Source organism: Molothrus aeneus, chromosome 3, assembly GCF_037042795.1.
Source record: "Molothrus aeneus isolate 106 chromosome 3, BPBGC_Maene_1.0, whole genome shotgun sequence".
Taxonomy (NCBI): Eukaryota; Metazoa; Chordata; class Aves; order Passeriformes; family Icteridae; genus Molothrus; species Molothrus aeneus.
The window spans coordinates 90899641-90918436 of NC_089648.1; the positions used below are offsets into that span (position 1 = coordinate 90899641).

The window sequence follows — 18796 nt, forward strand, 5'->3', positions numbered from 1 at the left end:
AATTGGTACCCACCATTTGAGCATTCAGTCTTCCAGGGTTGCCTTTATATTTTTACTAATTTCACAGCCCCCTCCTTTCTCTTAAGTTTTTAGCAACCAGGTTCTCCTCCTAAGAATGTGACTGCAGGGAGTTTTGAACTTGAAAAGGCAAAGATCTATGATGATTCACTATAGTCTTTAGAAAATGAGACATCAGTGGGAGCTTTTGATTTTGGCAAGTCTTTAAAATTAGATGCTTTTTCCATCAGTAACCCAGATGCTACCCTTAATCTAACTGCTCTGGGATGCTCAGTGAGCCAGTCCCTGCTGTCTGAGAACCAGGACGGGATTTTTAATAGTAAAATCTCTCCCAAGGGCCTATGTCATGGGACAATTTTGCAATTGCACTTGAATTTAGTGTAACAGCAGAATTTCTACTGAGAGTGTTTTTACATTGTGTTGAAGGTATCCTCACTGTTGGTTCAGTTTCCCAGTGAAAATCAAAGTCAGGCATGTCTCTTTATTTTAAAATATGTATCTGAATTTGTTTAGGGAGCATACACCTACTCATACCTCAGCTATGAAGCTGATAGTACCTTCATCAGCTTTTAAAACCAGGTAAACATTTCTGCACCATGACAAATTATGGCAGTGTAATAGTAATAATTTGAGGTGGTGGAAAATCCTAGGAGATTGCTACTGGCTTGTATTTGGAACAAGATGGAATCCATTTTATTGCCAGAATTGTGTTTAGCAGCATCAGGTAAAATCAAAAGAATACAGATGTGGCTGTTGAAGATGTACCAGGGGAAGATGAGTGGTTGGATGGGTGCTTGATGCAACGGACATGGGAAAATCCATGGCAACTAATTTGACCAAAATCTGAGTAACCTTTTGCCCCATATAATGGCAAGACTGATGACAACATCAATAAGTCAAAGAGTTCCTTGTTGTTTTTTTATTAGTGATAAGAAGAAGCAATAATAACCAAACAATTATATGCAGGACATGTATGAACTAGAGAATATGTGTGCGTACACCAACACGGATGCACAAATTAGGGTGACAGATTAGTTAGCAACTCTCTGGCAAATGTAGGTCAGTGTCCAGAAGCCTTGGTCTGTGAGTCCTCCTGAGAGAATATTCTGTTCTGAATCACCAGCCAGGCCTTTTGCTTCATCAGGGTTAGTCAGCTCTCTCAGCTGGTGCTCTGTGTCAGGCCTTGATCATCTGTTTGTGATAAGAGGGATGGAAACGCCAGAAGGCACTGATGAACTCCTCAGAAGCAAGCATTCTATTTCTGTATAAATAGCCCTTGCAATAAAGGGAAAAGGAGGAGAAAATAAAGCAAATCTGTTATACAGTATCAGCAAAACTGTTGCTAAATAGAATGTTTTTGTGAGCAGTCAGCAGATGCTGAGGCTCAGATATCAGCTTACTGACTGTGTAACAAATTACAGTCATAAGACTCAGTTCACTTTCACCACCTTCCACTTGTTTTGATGGCAAATAAGGATCTAGTTTTCAGGGGGTCGTTTTAGGGATTTTTGTTTGTTTTGAGGTTGACTTTTTTCAGTGAAAATTCATATTCCCTTCTGTCATTCACCAGACTGCAACTTAAGTCAACAACAGAGATCTTTGCAAAGACCTCATTATCTTTTTCTCATTTATTGGTGTGACTTTGCCCTCTCTCTACACAGGTAAGTTCCTTAAACCTCTTTGCAGGCTTTTGTGTTTAGACTCTTGCAAGGGCAGCAGCTTAGTCAATGTAGCATATAGCTAGACTAAATTTTACAATAAATATCTTTTTAGGATTATTTTCTTTCTACCCAATGTAATTTTGGGGCTCTGTGGATGTGTGTGACAGTCTTAACTAATAAATTCAGAAAGTGATGGTTATGCCTGAGGTCCAATGAATTCCTGTTGTCCAATTGATGTTTAAGCAAGTTAGTAGAAAAAAAACTTCCATTGGGCCCAGCAGAATTAGACCAGGCCCTACACCTTTGACAAAATTCACATGGCTTGAAGAGCAGTGAATAAAATTATAATTTGCATTTTCTTGCAAAGCTGGAAAAGGAAAGCATACTCTCTGCAGCTACTAAATGGAGTTTATGCTGAATTGTTTCTGGTTTGAACTGTCAAGGGAGAACACAGCACACTGGCTACACATGGATCTAGTCAGTGTCTGCAATAATCAAGATAGACAAGATTTTACTCTTTCAGATAATTACACTTCTCTCCAGACATCTAAAAGAGATAAAATAAGATTAGAGAGACATTTTTCAAGGAGACCTTTTATCCTTTGTAGCTCTAATTTTAGGACAACAGCTCTTTCTGATGAAGGTTCTAGGTACCGCTGCTGTCAGCTGAGAGATGCTCTTATTGAGCAGAGTTTTTACTGTGCTCTGGGTTATCTTCTATTTTAAAATGATCTGGACCAATGACATTTGTGGCAAACTAAAGCAACCTGCAGAATCCAGCCTACAAAGAATAAGTAGAAGTTAGCTCACAGAGGTCTGAAGTAGATCACATTTATATATATTGCATGCCCTGCCCAAGTATATAGTTTAATGTTAATAGAAATATTTATTAGCATGGTAAAATGAGTTGAATTAAATAAGTTTGGAGGTTCAACTTGCTGTTTTCACATACAAGACACAACCAAATGGGAAACATTCTGCTAATTTTGTGGCTGACACCAAGCTGGCTGGTGCAGTATGCTAGAGGGAAGGGATGACATCCAGAGGGACCTGATAGCCTTGAGAGGTGGGGCTGTGTGAACCTCATTAAGGCAAACAGGGCAAAGTGCAAGATCCTACACCTGGGCTGGGTAATCCCCAGTATCAATACAGAATGGAGGTGATCAAACTGAGAGCAGCCCTGATGAGAAACACTTAGGGATATTTGTGGAAGAAAAATTGAAGGTTAATCAGCACTAAGCACTTGCAGTCCAGAAAGTCAAGCCATTCCTGGGCTGCATAAAGGGAGGTGTAACCAGCTGGCTGAGAGAGAGGATTTTCCCACTCCTGTTTTATTCTTGTGAGGTGCTACAAGACAGAGCAAAGGAGAGCCACAAAGTAGGTATAAATATATAAATCAGAGGGCTAGATCATTAGAAGGTTACAGGGAGAACTTATATCATCCTTCCACTTCCTGAAGGGAGCTTTTGAGCAAGACAGAGACTTTTTATAAGGGCCAGTAGTGATAGCACATGGGGCAATGGTATTAAACTGAAAGAGAGTGGGCTTAGATTGGACACAAGGAAAATATTTTTTTATGATGAAGGTAGTGAGGGACTGGCAAAGGTTTGCCCAGAGAAGTGGTACTGGAAGTATTCAAAGTCATGTTGAATACTAGATGATTTCTAAAGGTCTTTTCCAACCTAAACCATTCTATGATCCCAAGTTTCTCAAGTTCTTGTTGCATGTCATTGGTCCAGAGCATTTTAAAATAGAACTGCAGGCAGTAAATGGTTGGGAGGTTTTTGTGAGCTCCATGCTCTTGTCACACCTTAGAAAACACTGAATACTTGAACAGCATTCATCTTCTTTTGTAAGGCTGCATTTAATTTGTAACATCTGGTGGAAATAAGTAAATTCCTTTTAGATGCTTTTGAAACACTTTGCAAATTTTCCAATATTGTATTATTTTCCTCACTTGTGGCATATGTGTGACTGCAGTAAATGAATATTGTGTGTTTGGGATAGAAACACTTTCCTGTTTTATCTGAATGGAAATTACTCCTATGTCCATGTGCCTTTTCAACATGAGGTAGTTTATGTCTAAACAGCCCACTTCCATAAAGTGTCTTATTAACTGTTTTCCTATTTGAATTTTAATTATGAATTACATTACACTCCAAATGTACTTAAATAGATTCTTTCAAATGTATGGATGAATGGATGAGAGCTGCCCTGTTCCCTCCTGAGCCAGGGAGCTCACCACCCTGCAACCATGTGGGGCAGCTCTCCAAATGCAGGGCCTGTTCCTCATGTTTGCATGGCCACAGGCTTGACTGACCTGTTTGTTCAGTGGAACAGAAAATCCCCTGAAGCACACAGAAATACTTGCACTCTGTTTGCACTTTGCTGCACTATGAAAACTAAGGGAGAGAGCATGGGGATGCATTCTCAGCAGGTGAAAACAGGCAGGGCTCAGGTGAAAAGAGGGGTGTTTTGCTCTGCAGCTGCTGTGGGGTTGCCACTGTCCACTAGGATACTGAACATTAAACAAAATCTCAGAGTAAATGTAAGGGCGAGTTTTTAGGGAAAGCTATCATCTTACCTCTATTTGTTACTAGTGAAAGACTTGTGGAAAACAGATAAACATTTAGGGCACTTTCAGAGAAATGTTTTTGTGCTTGAAAACTTATCTATTATCCAGTGGCTACAGTAACTCCAATTAAATATATTATTTCTCTTAAAAGAATTACTTGCTATTATATGCTACAGCAAGTAAAGTGATGTTTGCTTTAAAACAAGTGTGTTGAGAGCCAAAGATGAATTATCAGTTATGCCTCTTTCTCTTCTGCTTTGTATGTGGGAGCAAACTTGCAGGCAACATTATCTCTAAATTAAAAAAAATGTAAAGTGACAGGTGGAAATCAGGGCTGTACAATTAAATCCTCATTGGAGATCATGCTTTTTACGTGAACTTGTATGAAAACAGGTTTGGGATCCTCATTTCAGATTTTTAATCAAGAATGAATTGCAAGTGGTACTTGCTCAATTGGACAGAAACAATATTCTTGGTTGTCTGACAAAGGCCTCGGTTAAGCAAAGTGTGTAGAGTAAATTACTGACTGCATAATGCACAAAAATATTCAGCAATATTCAACACAGCCAATGTTTTGACTCCTGTTTTAGTTTGATCTGATCCTGTGAGATACTGAGCACAATGAGGATCAGGTGCCCAGCAGACAGAAGTTCACCATATCAATGGGCTGAGGGTTTTATATTGCTTTTGTCTCAGTGATACTGAGAAGAGCTTTCAGCATCTTTGATGCACCACATCATGCTGAATGGTAGTGGTGAGTCAAGATTCTTCTGTCTCCAACAATATTTGAGCAAACCTGGATAAAATTAACAGGTTCCAGCTGCTGGCTCAGCTGTGGCCTGCAGGGAGTCTGCTGGAGCCCCCACTGCCAGCTCCTCCCTGTTTATACCTAATGCCTTCCTATCTTCCCTTTGCCCTGCCTTCCTGGTTTTTAGATCACAAATGTTGTCTTCCAAGGTCTGTTTTGCAGAAATATTTCTCTGTACAGGAAAGTGTACTAAATAAAGTTGCCACTCCAGCAGGGGACATTAATTTAGTAATAGCTTGTTACCCATCTCCATTTGGATTCTATCTAGGACTTTGAGACCTACCCTCCCACTGAGAAATCAAAAGCAGCTGTGATCTTTCTTGACACTCCTGGTGTATAAATTTTGTCAAAAGTGGCAATAAGTGAAGGTGAGCAGGGCTGGAGTTCATCTATCCCTTTGTCTTTCTCACTGGAGGGACATCTGCTCCCAGGAGTTCTCCATCACCACCTAAGTTTCGTCTGCAGTTTGCCAGGCAGTTCTGGAACATGCAGCAGGGACAAGGGCTGAGGCAGAGCAGATCTGCTGTCCTTCAGCACAGTTAGTAAGTGCCAGAATTAGTTTACACACTGTGATTCCAGCAGAGGAAAGAACAGATCTGAAAGGGCTATGGATGCAAACAAAAATGAAGACCAACATTTTCAAACACAGCCACTGCATGCCCATGGACTTACAGCAGATTTTTGGAAGTATTCCATGTTTCATAATCTCCAAAGGGAGCAATGTTTATTGAATGAAACCACTCTTTTCAGCAGTTTTGTTCTGTAGCAGAAGATGTAACTTTTATGCCTGTATTTGTAAAGGCTGGAGAATAAGTTTAGCTGCACTAAATTCAGTAAGGTTTTCCAACATAGGAGTTAGAACCAAAGAGGGGTACCAGCCAAAGGACCCTCCTTGGTCCGTGTCTTCACACTAAGGACTTTGGAATCCAGAAAGCTACAGGATGCGTGGCTGCAAAAAACTTAAAAATTGTAGTAGCTTTTGATTCTTTCAAACCCAAATTTTACCCAGGACTGAACCACAAGATAAGAAGACACTAGGATATATATAAAGGTGAGATGTGAGGGAAAAATATACTTGAACTGCTGGCTTTTCTGAAGAATTCATGTGACAGGCTCAAGATGTTGCTAAGAATACAATAGGAATTTAAGGCAACTCAAGAATCATATGAAAACCTGAAATTCAAATTAATTAATGCAATACTAGATCTTATTTTAAAAAATCTTTCAAATGAAAAGGTCTGCAAAAACATCCTCAAGTTACTGCAGTGTAAGTTCCTTTCCCAGATAAGTTTGATCTGGTTCACAGCAAATATGAATGTTAATCAGGACACTAAAACATATCTGCTTAAAAAATTTATTTTTACTTTGTCTTTGAGCCTTTCCATGAAATAAGTAAAAAGGGAGCAGGAGGACAGATCTCTTACAGAGGTCTGAAGGTCATTCTAACACAAAATCTGCATGGTTTTGTATAATTTGCAGCATTTGAGCATCTTCCAGATAATTGCTTTTTATTTTGATTTCCCATGTTCTAGGAAATAAATACCTTTGTGTGTTTTCAGGTGGTTTTTAATATTCTTTTCTTTTAATGTGAATGTGCAGTAAATTCAAGTCCAGTAGAGGTTACATTTAGACGTGAGACATCAGTTAAGAGGCTGCCCAAGGTGGAAGGTGAGTCTGTGGCCCTGGTACACAGTTTTTTTGCTGAGCTGAGAATGCAACGTCATGGCAAAGGTGGTTTGGGATAGGTAGGTAATTCCTTTATCAGAAAACTTAAGCCAATCTCTTGAAGTGCTTTGCGTAACAGGACCTGAACTTAAAGTGAACTTTGATTCCTGTTAAGAAGCTGCTGCATTGAGAAGATAGATCCCTGGGAAATTGCATCCGTACTAACCTAAGTTTTCCAGATGACTCAGTTAATTTCTGCTCTAAATCTTTCAAAAGCTGTTTCTTCAGTAAGCTGATGAAGTCTTGTTCTGGAGGTATGCTGGACTCACTACTAGAACATGATCCAGACTCATATATTCACATTAATAGTGAATACTCTTTATCTGAAGTTCTCCCTACTGCTTTCTTGTGGCTTCAGTTTGACATCTGAGAGCAAAACACACAGAAAGCCTTTAGTCTCCCTATTCTTATATAATGGATGACAGGTAAGCTTTCAGTGTAGCATATATTACTTTGGGGGGAAGCTTACATTAAATGATTATGGCTCCTGAAAATTGAAACAAAACCTCTCAGTACCTGAGGAAATAACATGCCTAGCCCTGAAACAGGAAATAAGAGACTATCCAAATGCAGATATTTTTCAGTGAAGTACAACATTATATTCATCATTTGAAAGAAATAATCCAGTATTTTTTCTTTCAACATGTTCTTTTCAACATGTACTTTTGTTACTTTTTGCTTGGCCCGCTGTGTATATTGGTTTCAAGAGTTTTCGTAGAGGCATGATTGTGCAAAACCTGGACTGTTGAAAGCTGTTACTTCTGGAGCAGACCATTAATATTCCTAATGGATGTGAACAAACTGATTATGGGAGAAATTCTAACACAGCAGAACTTCTTCTTGAAGATGTTGTTCTTTTATACATATGGATGCTATAGTCGACTCTTTATCAAGGGGGATAACTAGATTGATTTTATATAACTTGCAGCTCTAAGACAGCAAATATTCATTTTTAAAAATTCTCTGATGCTTTTTGCCTGCAGTGGGTGAACATGACAGAAAAATAATCAATCTTCACATAATTTCTATGAAGTGATCAATTTGAATGTTTAGCTTTAAGCAAGAGAGCAAAAACATTGAAAACTTGAATGATATGCTCAAAATCACAGAGTGGCCAAGTCTGAAATCAAGACCTAATCTAGGTTAACTGACTGTGCTGAGACCCCACTAGTCCTCTAAGAGAGGAGAGATGGAAAAGATTTGCAGACTTGGTGGATATTCAAAATGAGTTTTGATCCCAAGTTCCCAAGTTTGACATCTCAAAAAATTTCCAGGTTTGAGACTTGTGCCTTGCAGTGTGAAGAAATAATGAACTGGGATCGGTATGAACAGAAATGATGTTGTTGTAGGATCTATCTGTTGCTCTGCTGGACTATAATAACTTTTGTGTGATCTGTGTTTCAGTGCCCTACTGACAAGTGAAAACGTGCACAAATCGTGAAGGTTATTGCAAGTACAAATGAGCAACTGTAGAGAGATTATTCGTTGCACCCTGCCACAGCTCAAGCACAGAATTAATTGGGTGCAGATGCTGAACAAATGGTTTGAGTTTTGTTGCAGAGGATGATGCTAGTGACTGCTGACATGGGGAGTAACCACTGTGTCTGCTGGACTGAACATTGCTTGAACAAAAGTTCAGACTGATGGGTTTTTTGCCATTTTTGATCCACTTCATTAGCAAGGTAGCTAGGCAAGGGGATCTTTTATGCCTGGGGCTGTGCCACAGTCACTTTGCTTATATCCTCTAGCTATGAAAACTTGAAAGAGAAAAAGAAAATGGCTTTTGTTCAGCAGTATGTGAAGTGCTATTTGTCCTGGAGGGCTTCTCTGGTGTTGAAATACTGGCTTGAGACTTTCATCAAGACACAATGTAAGTTATTGCAAAAATATCCATAGGCTTTGAAATACTCAAAGGATTTGTAAAGATAATATATTGATATCAAAGATTCTTTCAAGCCTAGCTTCCAAAATAATCAGGTATTGTTGTTTATATGTTATAAATACTGTAGAAGAATATTATATGTTTGCCAAAAATAGCAGTGTTTAGGAAGCAAACCTTTTCCTTACATGTACACTTGATAACATTAGCCTGAAAAGTTAATTTCAAGATAACATCACGATGATAATTCCTATTGGACAAAGCATATCAGAGGGAGAGAAATAGAAGCTGGGAAAACAACTGGGAAGGAATCAAACTAGAAAACTTTCTCAGCATCTTCTGGATTGGGCAAGTTCAAGGCTGTGGTGAGAGAGAGAAAAATGGAGAAAGAGTAGCAATGACAAATGTCCTTCTGACAGAGCCAGGATTTTACTTGGCACAACCAAACCTGCTTCATCCCACAGATGGGGGCTGTGGAAAGCATCTCTCATGCTGGCAAAAGAAATTTCCTTCATGGTATGTCTCTCCTTTGTGTAGAGGCATATGAGATATCCTATGCCTCAGCCTACATCAGGTGGAGGAACTACAACTTACAAAGTCTCTACTGAATTAGTGTAACTATATGCAACATGCAAACCAGGAAAGGAGTATAATGGGAGAAACAAAATAGTTACAAATGTTAAGGGATATGAACACTGGAAGAAGTTAATTGAAAACTGGAAGGACCTGATACAATCATGAGAAAAGAAAGAATAAGTGAATTAAATGGAAACATCAGGGTAAAACCAGAAAATATTTCAGAAGAAATGTACAAGTATAGATAAATATATCAAAAGGACACTTACTGCTTCTCATTAGAAATGTGTTCTGGAGTACAACTATGAGCTAGTGATGCTTTTAATTCTTTCTAAGGCATTGAAAATTCTGTGGGATGAAGAGACATGGTGAATTGTTGAAATACTACCTAATGTTTATTCTGCACTGATTCAAAACAAGCCTTCCAAGCTTAAAGGAAAAGACTGCTCATCACTGGAAGCTGTAAGTGGCCACATGTGCACTCATCTAATGGAAGGAGAGAAGTGTGTCCCATGCTTCTGTAGGATGCATGGCCAAGAGTAATCCTAAGTGTTGTAGTAAGCAAACTCCTACTATGATTGCGGTGGTGCTCCGGCATTTTAATGGCAACTAAAGGAGTAACCTCATTTAGGACCCATGGCTCAGGACCCATTCCTAGGAACAAAAACAGGACAATACCCATCATTGTTGGTTATTTTTTCTCCCCATTTTATCAGCCTCTGGAGACTAAACTGCTGAAAGTGCTGTTGGTCAAGCTGGCAGACAAGGGGGCTAATGGCCTTCAGCCGTGGTAGCTGGTGGGATCCAAATGAGCATATGATGATGGCATGGCAATGGTTTCCAGCTCTGTGAAGGAAAGCTCCTGCTGATTTGGAAGTTCTCCTTGATGAACACCACATGTCTATACTGAACTTTCTCTTCTATTTATTTTAAATTTCCTATGAAAGTAATTTCTATGTGAAGGAATAAAGAAACTACGTGCTTAAAAAGAAAATTGAACCGTAGTGCTCAGAAGTATGTTTATTCAACTGTGAAGTTCACTGCTGAAATGGGGATTGACAGACGTTAGCCATATTTTATCGCTACTCTCATGAATGCCAGGACTAGAAAGGCTCAGGAGAAGCTGATGCCAACAGTAATCTGAGCCATCAGCCCTCAGCTGAACATGTACTGAGAAGATTTATTCTTGCTTTTCTTTCATTGTGCTTATTCCAGACTTCCCACAGCAGGCCTTAATGAAAAATATTCCAAAGTTCAGTGACAGTTCCAAGTAACTGACAGATGGAACAAAGTTCACCAATAACTTTATTAAGGAAGAGGACACCTGAGGTAGGGTTTAGGAGAGATGCAGGTGATTCTCTCTGATACTGCAATCCTCAAGACCTTCTCTCAGCTTGCAGCCAAAGCTGGACATGTTTACTCTGTGTTGGCAATCCAGTCTCTGACTTTCTAAGCACCCAAAATTTGACTTCTTCCCTGTCCAGAACAACTTTCTTTGTGCTAATAGTACTTATGGAGCAAGCATTCCATGCCTAAAACCTAAGGAGATGCCAAACTTGAGCAGCTTCCTTCTGTCTGCCTTGTAAGTGTGGCTGCAGAACCTGGTGGGAAAAGGGCACATCTGTCCCAGGGTGGTCTCAGGCACAGCGTGCAGCAGCAATGGGCTTTGCCCTCAGGCTGCCACTGTGTTCCTTTAATACAGCAGTCCAGCCCATGTGCTTCTCTCTCTGCTTGTGAGATACTTTGTCTGACAAGGGTGAGAATTGCAAGGCAAACTTATTTCAGGTCAGGAGAAAGCTTTCCCTCTGTTACTATGTCCCTTTGCCTATAAATAATTAGACATTCATTTTAGCATGTGAACTGTAAAATGCTCTTTAATCTCACCAGATGAGGATTAGCTGAACAACCTACTAGCTCAGGGTAAGGAAAGTATCCAGGAGTGGTTCTTAATAGAAGGGACTTTTCAGTTTGATGTCTCTTCACGACCTATCCCTGCTATCTTCACATGAACACGCACACACAGCCATCTGATCAATACTCTTGATTATTACTTTGATTAAAATCTTGAGAAAAGTAGAAAGACTTAAAGATTCCCAGTCAATGTTGTGTTTAGCTGCATAGTCTGTCCATGTTCTCATCACATAATGTTCTGCCTCTGATAAAGAAGTAGATACAACCCATCTGATTGATTAATGGGATGTAGTTACATATAATGTTGCTATAAATGTGTACACTGAAGCAGTCACAAACAGCATAATATACAAACAAGTTTTTGTTAAAGGAATTTACAAATAACTTCTGTTAATAGACAGCAAATGCAGGTAAAATTCATTGAAATAGTGATTTATTGCAATTACTTGATTTGCTTTTGAATATATTTATATGCATATGCAGAGAGAATGTGGGATGTTATGAAAGAGGGAGAAATAATTCAGAGGGTTTTTTTGTTTCTATAAAAACAAAGTCTGTATGCAAGCTTTGGCGGCAGGGAAAAAAAGAGAAACAAAGAGCAGAACTTCTATGTTTTCCAGAAGTGCCTTGACATATCAGACCTGATTTACTGCACCTTACAAGAACTTATAGGGAAGGTTGGAGACATTCTTTTCCCACTGGGGAGTGCTGAATGGAATTGCTGTGGAGTACTGCTTTCATCAGTACTCAGAAGAGTGATGTTCACTACCACTGGCTGAGAGATGCTGCTTCTGCTTGAGAGGTAAGGTTGCATGCTTCTCCACCTCTCTGGGAATCTTTCTACTCTGGAACATTAGCTGTGATCCAGATTTTATGAAAATCTGTTTAATGGCAGTGCAGAGAATGAGTTGCCGAGCCATTTATAACAGCCAAAATAATTCAGTTGTGACCTCTTTGTGTTCCCATAAAACTGTTTTTCCCTCAGCATCAGGAGATGAGTCAGCAGTAGTGATAACAAGACTTAGAGAAATACTGGAAAAAACAAGTGTCCCAAGTACTTTGGCAGTGAAAAATTAAGCTTCAAAGTGATTTCTTCATGGAACATTTTTTCTCTCTCCAGGACACCAAATTGACTGAGTATATTAAAGAAAGAAGAAAAAGAGGGAGAGAGAGAATGAAAACAGGACTTGGATGATATTTCTCAGTGTCTGCCAATATCTAACATGCTTTTGGAAAAGTTGTGTAACACAACCTACCAAGAGAGCCCTGTTTGAATAGAGGCTAGTAATCCTTTCTATTTAGTGCTGTTTGTGGTTTTGCAGGACTGACCCACAGGGCCTCATTTTTTGACTCGTGAAACAGGCTGTATTTTTTCTTAAGCCTATAGGGATCAGGAAGTTGTCCTCTGAATACATGCCTGACTAGAATTTGCCATCAGTTTACCAGCAGCTCTATTATTCTTAAGCCTATAGGACACTTTGAATGATGGAAAACCTTGAATGTTCTCTTTTGTGAAGGAGAGTGTTTGCCTCCAGTGATCAAACATACGGGTAGAATGTCAGGGAACTTGCAATATAAAGTGTTATGTTTGAAATAATTTAAGTGAGGACTGTTGCAAAGGGTTTCTTTTCTGTTTTGCAGTGTTTTCAGTTAGAAAACACTGAAAAACACTATAGTTTCTTTAGATATTTTAATCTACTCTGCATGACAAATTAAAAGTAGTGTTGCACAATGCTTTTCATTACAGAAAAGTGTCAAAAATGTAAATTTTCAAATGAAGGAATATGAATTCTAATATTGAACTACTTTTGTTTTCATGGCCTTTAGGTAATGGCTGTGAAGAAAAATACAAGGAAAATCGTTGAAAAATATTTGTTTTGGGTCTTCTTCATGACAATGAGACACAAAACTGAGGAGGCAGGTTCCTATGTGTTTGGAAGTTTGTGTCCAGGGACTCTCCAATACTGATACCAACACTGAAAACTGCTGCCCGAGTCTGAAGCAGGCAATCTGCCTTCTGAACAACAGTTTGGCATGGGATGGGTAGTGGTAGTGGGTGACTCCCTTCTGAGGGGAGCAGAGGGCCCCATGTGTCGGCTGGATCCATCCCACAGGGAGCTCTGCTGCCTCCCTGGGGCCCGGGTATGGGATATCACCAGGAGACTCCCTGGGTTGATTCAACCCTCTGATTATTACCCACTGCTGATACTCCAGGCTGGCAGTGATGAGATTGAAAAGAGGAGTGCCAGGGCAATTAAAAGGGACTTTAGGGCACTGGGTCAAGTGGTTGATAGGGCAGGAGCACAAGTAGTGTTCTGCTCAGTCCCTTTGGTGGCAGAGAAAAAATGAAAGGAATAGAGGACCCCACATTATCAACAAGTGGCTCAAGAGTTAGTGTCATCAGCAGAATTTTGGGTTCTTTGATCTTGGGGCAACTTTTACAGCACCTGGCCTGCTGGAACTGGATGGGCTCTATCTCTCTGTTAAGGGCAGAAGGATTTTTGCTCAAGAACTGGCAGAACTCATTGAAAGGGCTTTAAACTAGGTTTGAGGAAGGATGCAGCTGTGCTCTCTGGGAACAGGCCCAAGAGTGATAAGGCTGAGTTAGGGGTGAAATCAGTAGCCCAGTTGAGGTGAATGTATGCATGCATTCAGTATGGGTAACAAACAAGAAGAGCTGGAAGCCCTGGTGCAACAGCAAAACTATGATGTAATTGCCATCATGGAAATGTTGTGGGATGACTCAGATGGCTGGAGTGCTGCACTGGATGGCTACAAGCTCTTCAGGAGAGACAGGAAAAGAGGAAAAAGTGGAGAGCTGGCCCTTTATATTAGGAAGGCTTTAGATGCCATGGGTATTGAATCTAATGAAGACATAGTTGAATGCCTATGGGTAAGAATTAAGGGGAAGGCCAACAAGGCTGACATCCTACTGAGAGTCTGTTATTGTCCACCTAACAAGGGAGAAGTGGTGGACAACTTATTCTATAAGCAGCTGGAGAATGTTTCAGGATCACCAGCTCTTGTTCTTGTAGGTGACTTTAACTTACCAGACACCTGCTGGGAACTTAACACAGCAGAAAAAGAGGCAGTCCAAGAAGTTCTTAGAGTGTGTGGAGGACAACTTTGCGTCACAGGTGGTGAGTGAGCCCACCAGCGGAGGGGCTATGTTAGAACTGTTGTTTACAAATAGAGATGGGCTGGTGGGAGATGTGGTGGTTGGAGGCTGCTTGGGGCACAGTGATCATGAAAATACAGAATTCTTGATATTTGGTGAAATGAGGAGGAATATCAATGAGACTTTTACATTGGACTTCCAGAGGGCAGACTTTGGCCTATTTAGGAGAGTTCCTTGGGAAGCAGTCCTTTAAAATGAAGGGGTCCAGGAAAGGTAGGTGTGCTTCAAAACAGAAACCTTGAGGACACAGGAACAGACTGTCCCTGTGTGCCGGAAGATGAGTTAAAAACACAAACATCCAGCCTGGATGGGCAATGAGGTTTTGAAGGAACTTAGGAATAAAAAGAGGATGTATCATCTTTGGAAGGAGGGTCAGGTCTCTCAGGAAGTATTTGAGGGGCTTACTAGGGCATGTAGGGAAAAAACTAGGGAGGCCAAAGCTCAGTTCGAACTTCATTTGGCAACTTCCATAAAGGATAATGAAAAATGTCTTTACAAATATATCAATGGCAAAAGGAAGGGTAAGACCAATGTTTTTTCTCTACTAGGTGCAGGAGGGAACTTAGTAACTGCAGATGAGGTGCTTAACAGAAGGTGGAGGTGCTTAATGCCATCTTAGTCTCAGTCTTTAGTAGAAAGACAGCTTGTTCTCAGGACAGCTGTCCTCCTGGGTTGGTAGATGGTGTCAGGGAGCAGAATGGTCCCGCTGTTACCCAGAAAGAGGTAGTCAGAGAACTGCTGAGCCACTTGGATGTTCATAAATCCATGGGACCAGATGGGATCCCTCCCAGGGTGATGAGGGAACTGACAGATGAGCTTGTGAAACCACTCTCCATCATTTACCAGCAGTCTTGGCTCACTGGTGAGGTTCCAGATGGCTGGAAGCTGGCCAGTGTGACGCCCATTCGTGAAAAGGGTAGGAAGGAGGATCCTGGTAATTATAGACCAATCAGCCAACCTCAGTACCCGAAAAGGTTATGGAACAGTTTTTACTGAGTGCCATTACACAGCACTTGCAGGATGGCCAGGGTATCAGACCCAGCCAGCATGGGTTTGGGGGGTAGGTTGTGTTTGACAAACCTGGTCTCCTTTTATGACCAGGTGACTCACCTGCTGGATGCAGGAAAGGCTGTGGATGTTTGTTTGGACTTCAGCAAGGCCTTTGACCCTGTCTCCCACAGCACACTCCTGGGATAGCTGGCAGCCCATGGCTTGGACAGGAGCACTCCTTGCTGGGTTAGGAACTGGCTGGATGGCTGGGCCCAGAGAATGGTGGTGAATGGTGCTGCATCCAGCTGGGGCCAGTCACCTGTGGTGTCCCTCAGGGGTCTGTGCTATAGCCAGTTCTGTTCAATATTTTTATTGATGACATGGATGAGGGGATTGAGTCTTTCACTGGTAAATTTGTGGACATCAGTAATCTGGGAACATGTGTCGATCTGTTGGAGAGTAGGGTGGCTCTGCAGAGAGACCTGAAATGATTGAATGTATGGGCAGACTCCAATAGGATGAAGTTTAATAAATCCAAGTGCCAAGTCCTGCATTTTGGCCACAATAACCCCCTGCAGTGCTACAGGCTGGGGATGGTGAGGCTGGACAGTGCCCAGGCAGAAAGGGACCTGGGGGTACTGACAGCCTGCTGAACATGAGCCAGCAGTGTGCCCAGGTGGCCAAGAAAGCCAAGGGCATCCTGGCCTGTATCAGGAATGGTGTGGCCAGCAGGAGCAGGGAGGTCATCCTTCCCCTGTACTCGGCACTGGTGAGGCCACACCTTGGGTGCTGTGTCCAGTTCTGGCCCCTCAGTTTGGGAAGGACCTTGAGATGCTTGAGCAAGTCCAGAGGAGACAACGAGGCTGTGAGGGGCTGGGAACACAAGCCCTGTGAGGAATGACTGAGGGAGCTGGGAGTGTTTACCCTGGAGAAAAGGAGGCTGAGGGGTGACCTTATCACTCTCTACAACTCCCTGAAAGGCGGCTGTAGTCAGGTGGGGGTTGGTCTCTTTCTCCACGCAACCACTGACAGAACCAGAGGACACAGTCTGAAGCTGTGCCAAGAGAAATATAGGTTGGATATTAGGAAAAAGTTTTTTACAAAAAGAGTGATAAAGTACTGGAATAGTCTGGCCAGGGAGGTGGTGGAGTCATAATCCCTGGATGTGTTTAAAAAAAGATTGGATGTGGCACTCAGTGCTGTGGTTTAGTTGAGGTGTTAGGGCATGGGTTGGACTTGATGATCCTGAAGCTCTCTTGCAACCTAGTGATCCTGTGATCTCTGTCCTGAGGTTTGGGGCCTACCTGCCACCCAAAGCTACTGTCTTTACAGTTTCGCTCATGTGATTGACCCACCAGAATCCCCTTGCACAGGCATAGGTTGGGCATGGTCATATCACACCTCTGACAAAAATCTTGTCAGGTCTTTTGTTGGCTGGTTTATGCATGTTTGAATCTGGAAAATTGTGCATCCAGTTGCTTCTGGAGCAGGTGACAAAGGATGACAAAGGTAATTAAGGGACTGAAACATCTTTCTTACAAGTGCTGAGGGATCTGAGCCTGTTTAGCCTTGAGAGAAAATGGCTGGGAGGCATCGCATCAATGTCTCTGAGTATCTGAAAGGAGGGTGCCAGAGGATGTTTCCAGGCCCTTCTCAGTGGTGCCAAGCAGTAGGCCAAGATGCAACAGGCAGACACTGAAGCACAGGAAGTTCCATCTGAATATGAAGAAAAGTTTCTTTACTCTGTGTGTGACCAAGTACTAGAACAGGTTGCCCAAAGGGGCTGTGGAACCTACCTCTCTGGAGATGACCCACTCTGGTTCCTTTCAACCTGACCCATTCAGCGATTCTGTAATCTCTGCTCTAAGGTCCCTCTGGTGCAGAATTTGCCTATGCTGGTGCTCTGTGTAGTTGGGATAAAGGAAGCTGTGTGGTACCTATTTACAGAAATTTAACCATCCAGTAGACTTTCTTGGGATACACAGAAGAAAGAAGAGGCTTGGGGCATTCTTGAAGGTAGGTGGCAGCTGAAATGGGGAGTTGAGACTCCCTCTAAGGGTGAAAAATTGACTATTTTTAACAGACTGCAGAAATTATTTGTTGCTGTGACTCTAAAAGGTTGTTTATTGTAGTAATGAGTCTAAAAGAAGATAAGTGTTTCATTCCCCTCAGTATTTGCTACTTGAAAATAGTAAGTGAAAAAGAAGAGCGACCATTGGTGTCTTGTTTTATTGTTCTGGCTGGCACTGTCCTGTGCATAATGCTCCAGAATCTGACTGGACACCAAGCAAGTCTTTGCCTTGAACCATTCTCCTCCTAGTCAGGAGGTTGTCTGTCAAAGTAGCTGGGCTTTGGATGAAACCTGCTGAGAGGAGTATAACATTCCAGCTTTATTCAACCTAGAGCTGTGAGAAATATTCACCACAAAACCTAAAACTTTTCAAGGAAGCTTATGTTTAATATCAAGTGCAGAGAGGGATTTACTGTTGGGTCGGATTCATGTAAAACTCTACTTTTGACATACTTTTGACCTGAAACCTGACAATGCTCAGATGTTTTGACTGAAGTTACTTTGAGGCTACAAAGCCAAAAGTTAAAGAAAAACTCAGAAACTGTAAAGGTGGCATGAAGGGCTCAAACTTAACCCCAAATCTGCTTCAGATTTTGTGCTAGATTGAGCTAGGTGCTGCTTAGCCTTTCTGCTTCCAAGTAAACAGCAGGCACATCATTAAGGTATTGCAATCTGTTGCAAACATGAATAAAGACTAGAATATTGTGAAACTTGAAAATAATTAAATAATTTTGTATTCTCAGAAAAAAGTCATGAACTATGAGGAAAGGAGTGTTACTGGTGGTTTCCCCAAAGGTTTGCTCAAGGGCATGGTTTAGAATCCCAGCTGAGATGGAGCTTTGTTGGATATTTAATCTGAGTTGTTAATTGCTTGGTGTTGCCTTAGCACTGTCCAGCCATCTCAACCTTTGATGGTGAGCACCAACTTGGAAATAATCCCATGCAGTGTATTTTTGTCCCCTATTTTAAAAATATTTTTTTTTCATCTTGTATTGCATTAGGAATGACTAAAAAAGATCAGCACACAGCAACAGGTAGTAGGATTTGCTTAGTTATTTTGCTCAGATTGAATTTAGTGGAAAACCTCTATCAGATGGAGAAGAGGCTGTGTTGCATTTGCAGATGAAAATATTCTTGGGAGAAGAAAGCTTTTCTCTATAAAAGTGTTACTGCAGAGGATCAAACAAACATTCCCAACTCTTTGAATAGTCCAAGTTCTGAGAGCTGTAGTTCCAACAGGCTCTAGGAAAGAAGTCAGTCATGCACATGTATGTGAATTCTCTCACATGACTAGAAGCAAAGGAACTTTGACATGCCGAATCCTAACCTTTTTTCAGCAAGGAATTTTCTGTCTGATGACAAAGAACCTCTTATTCTCTCCCCTGCTGACTCTTGCTGCTTATA

At 41.2% G+C, this 18796-nt stretch overlaps 1 long non-coding RNA gene across 2 annotated transcripts in view; it reads right to left on the bottom strand.

The window, feature by feature from the left end:
• Positions 1-941: 941 nt before the first annotated feature.
• The window catches only part of LOC136554099 (uncharacterized), a 70662-nt gene continuing 52807 nt past the window's right edge, over positions 942-18796 (bottom strand). For both annotated transcript variants that reach the window (XR_010783281.1, XR_010783280.1), the window contains one exon: positions 942-1293. This is a non-coding gene — a long non-coding RNA (uncharacterized lncRNA). The remainder of the gene's footprint in view (positions 1294-18796) is intronic.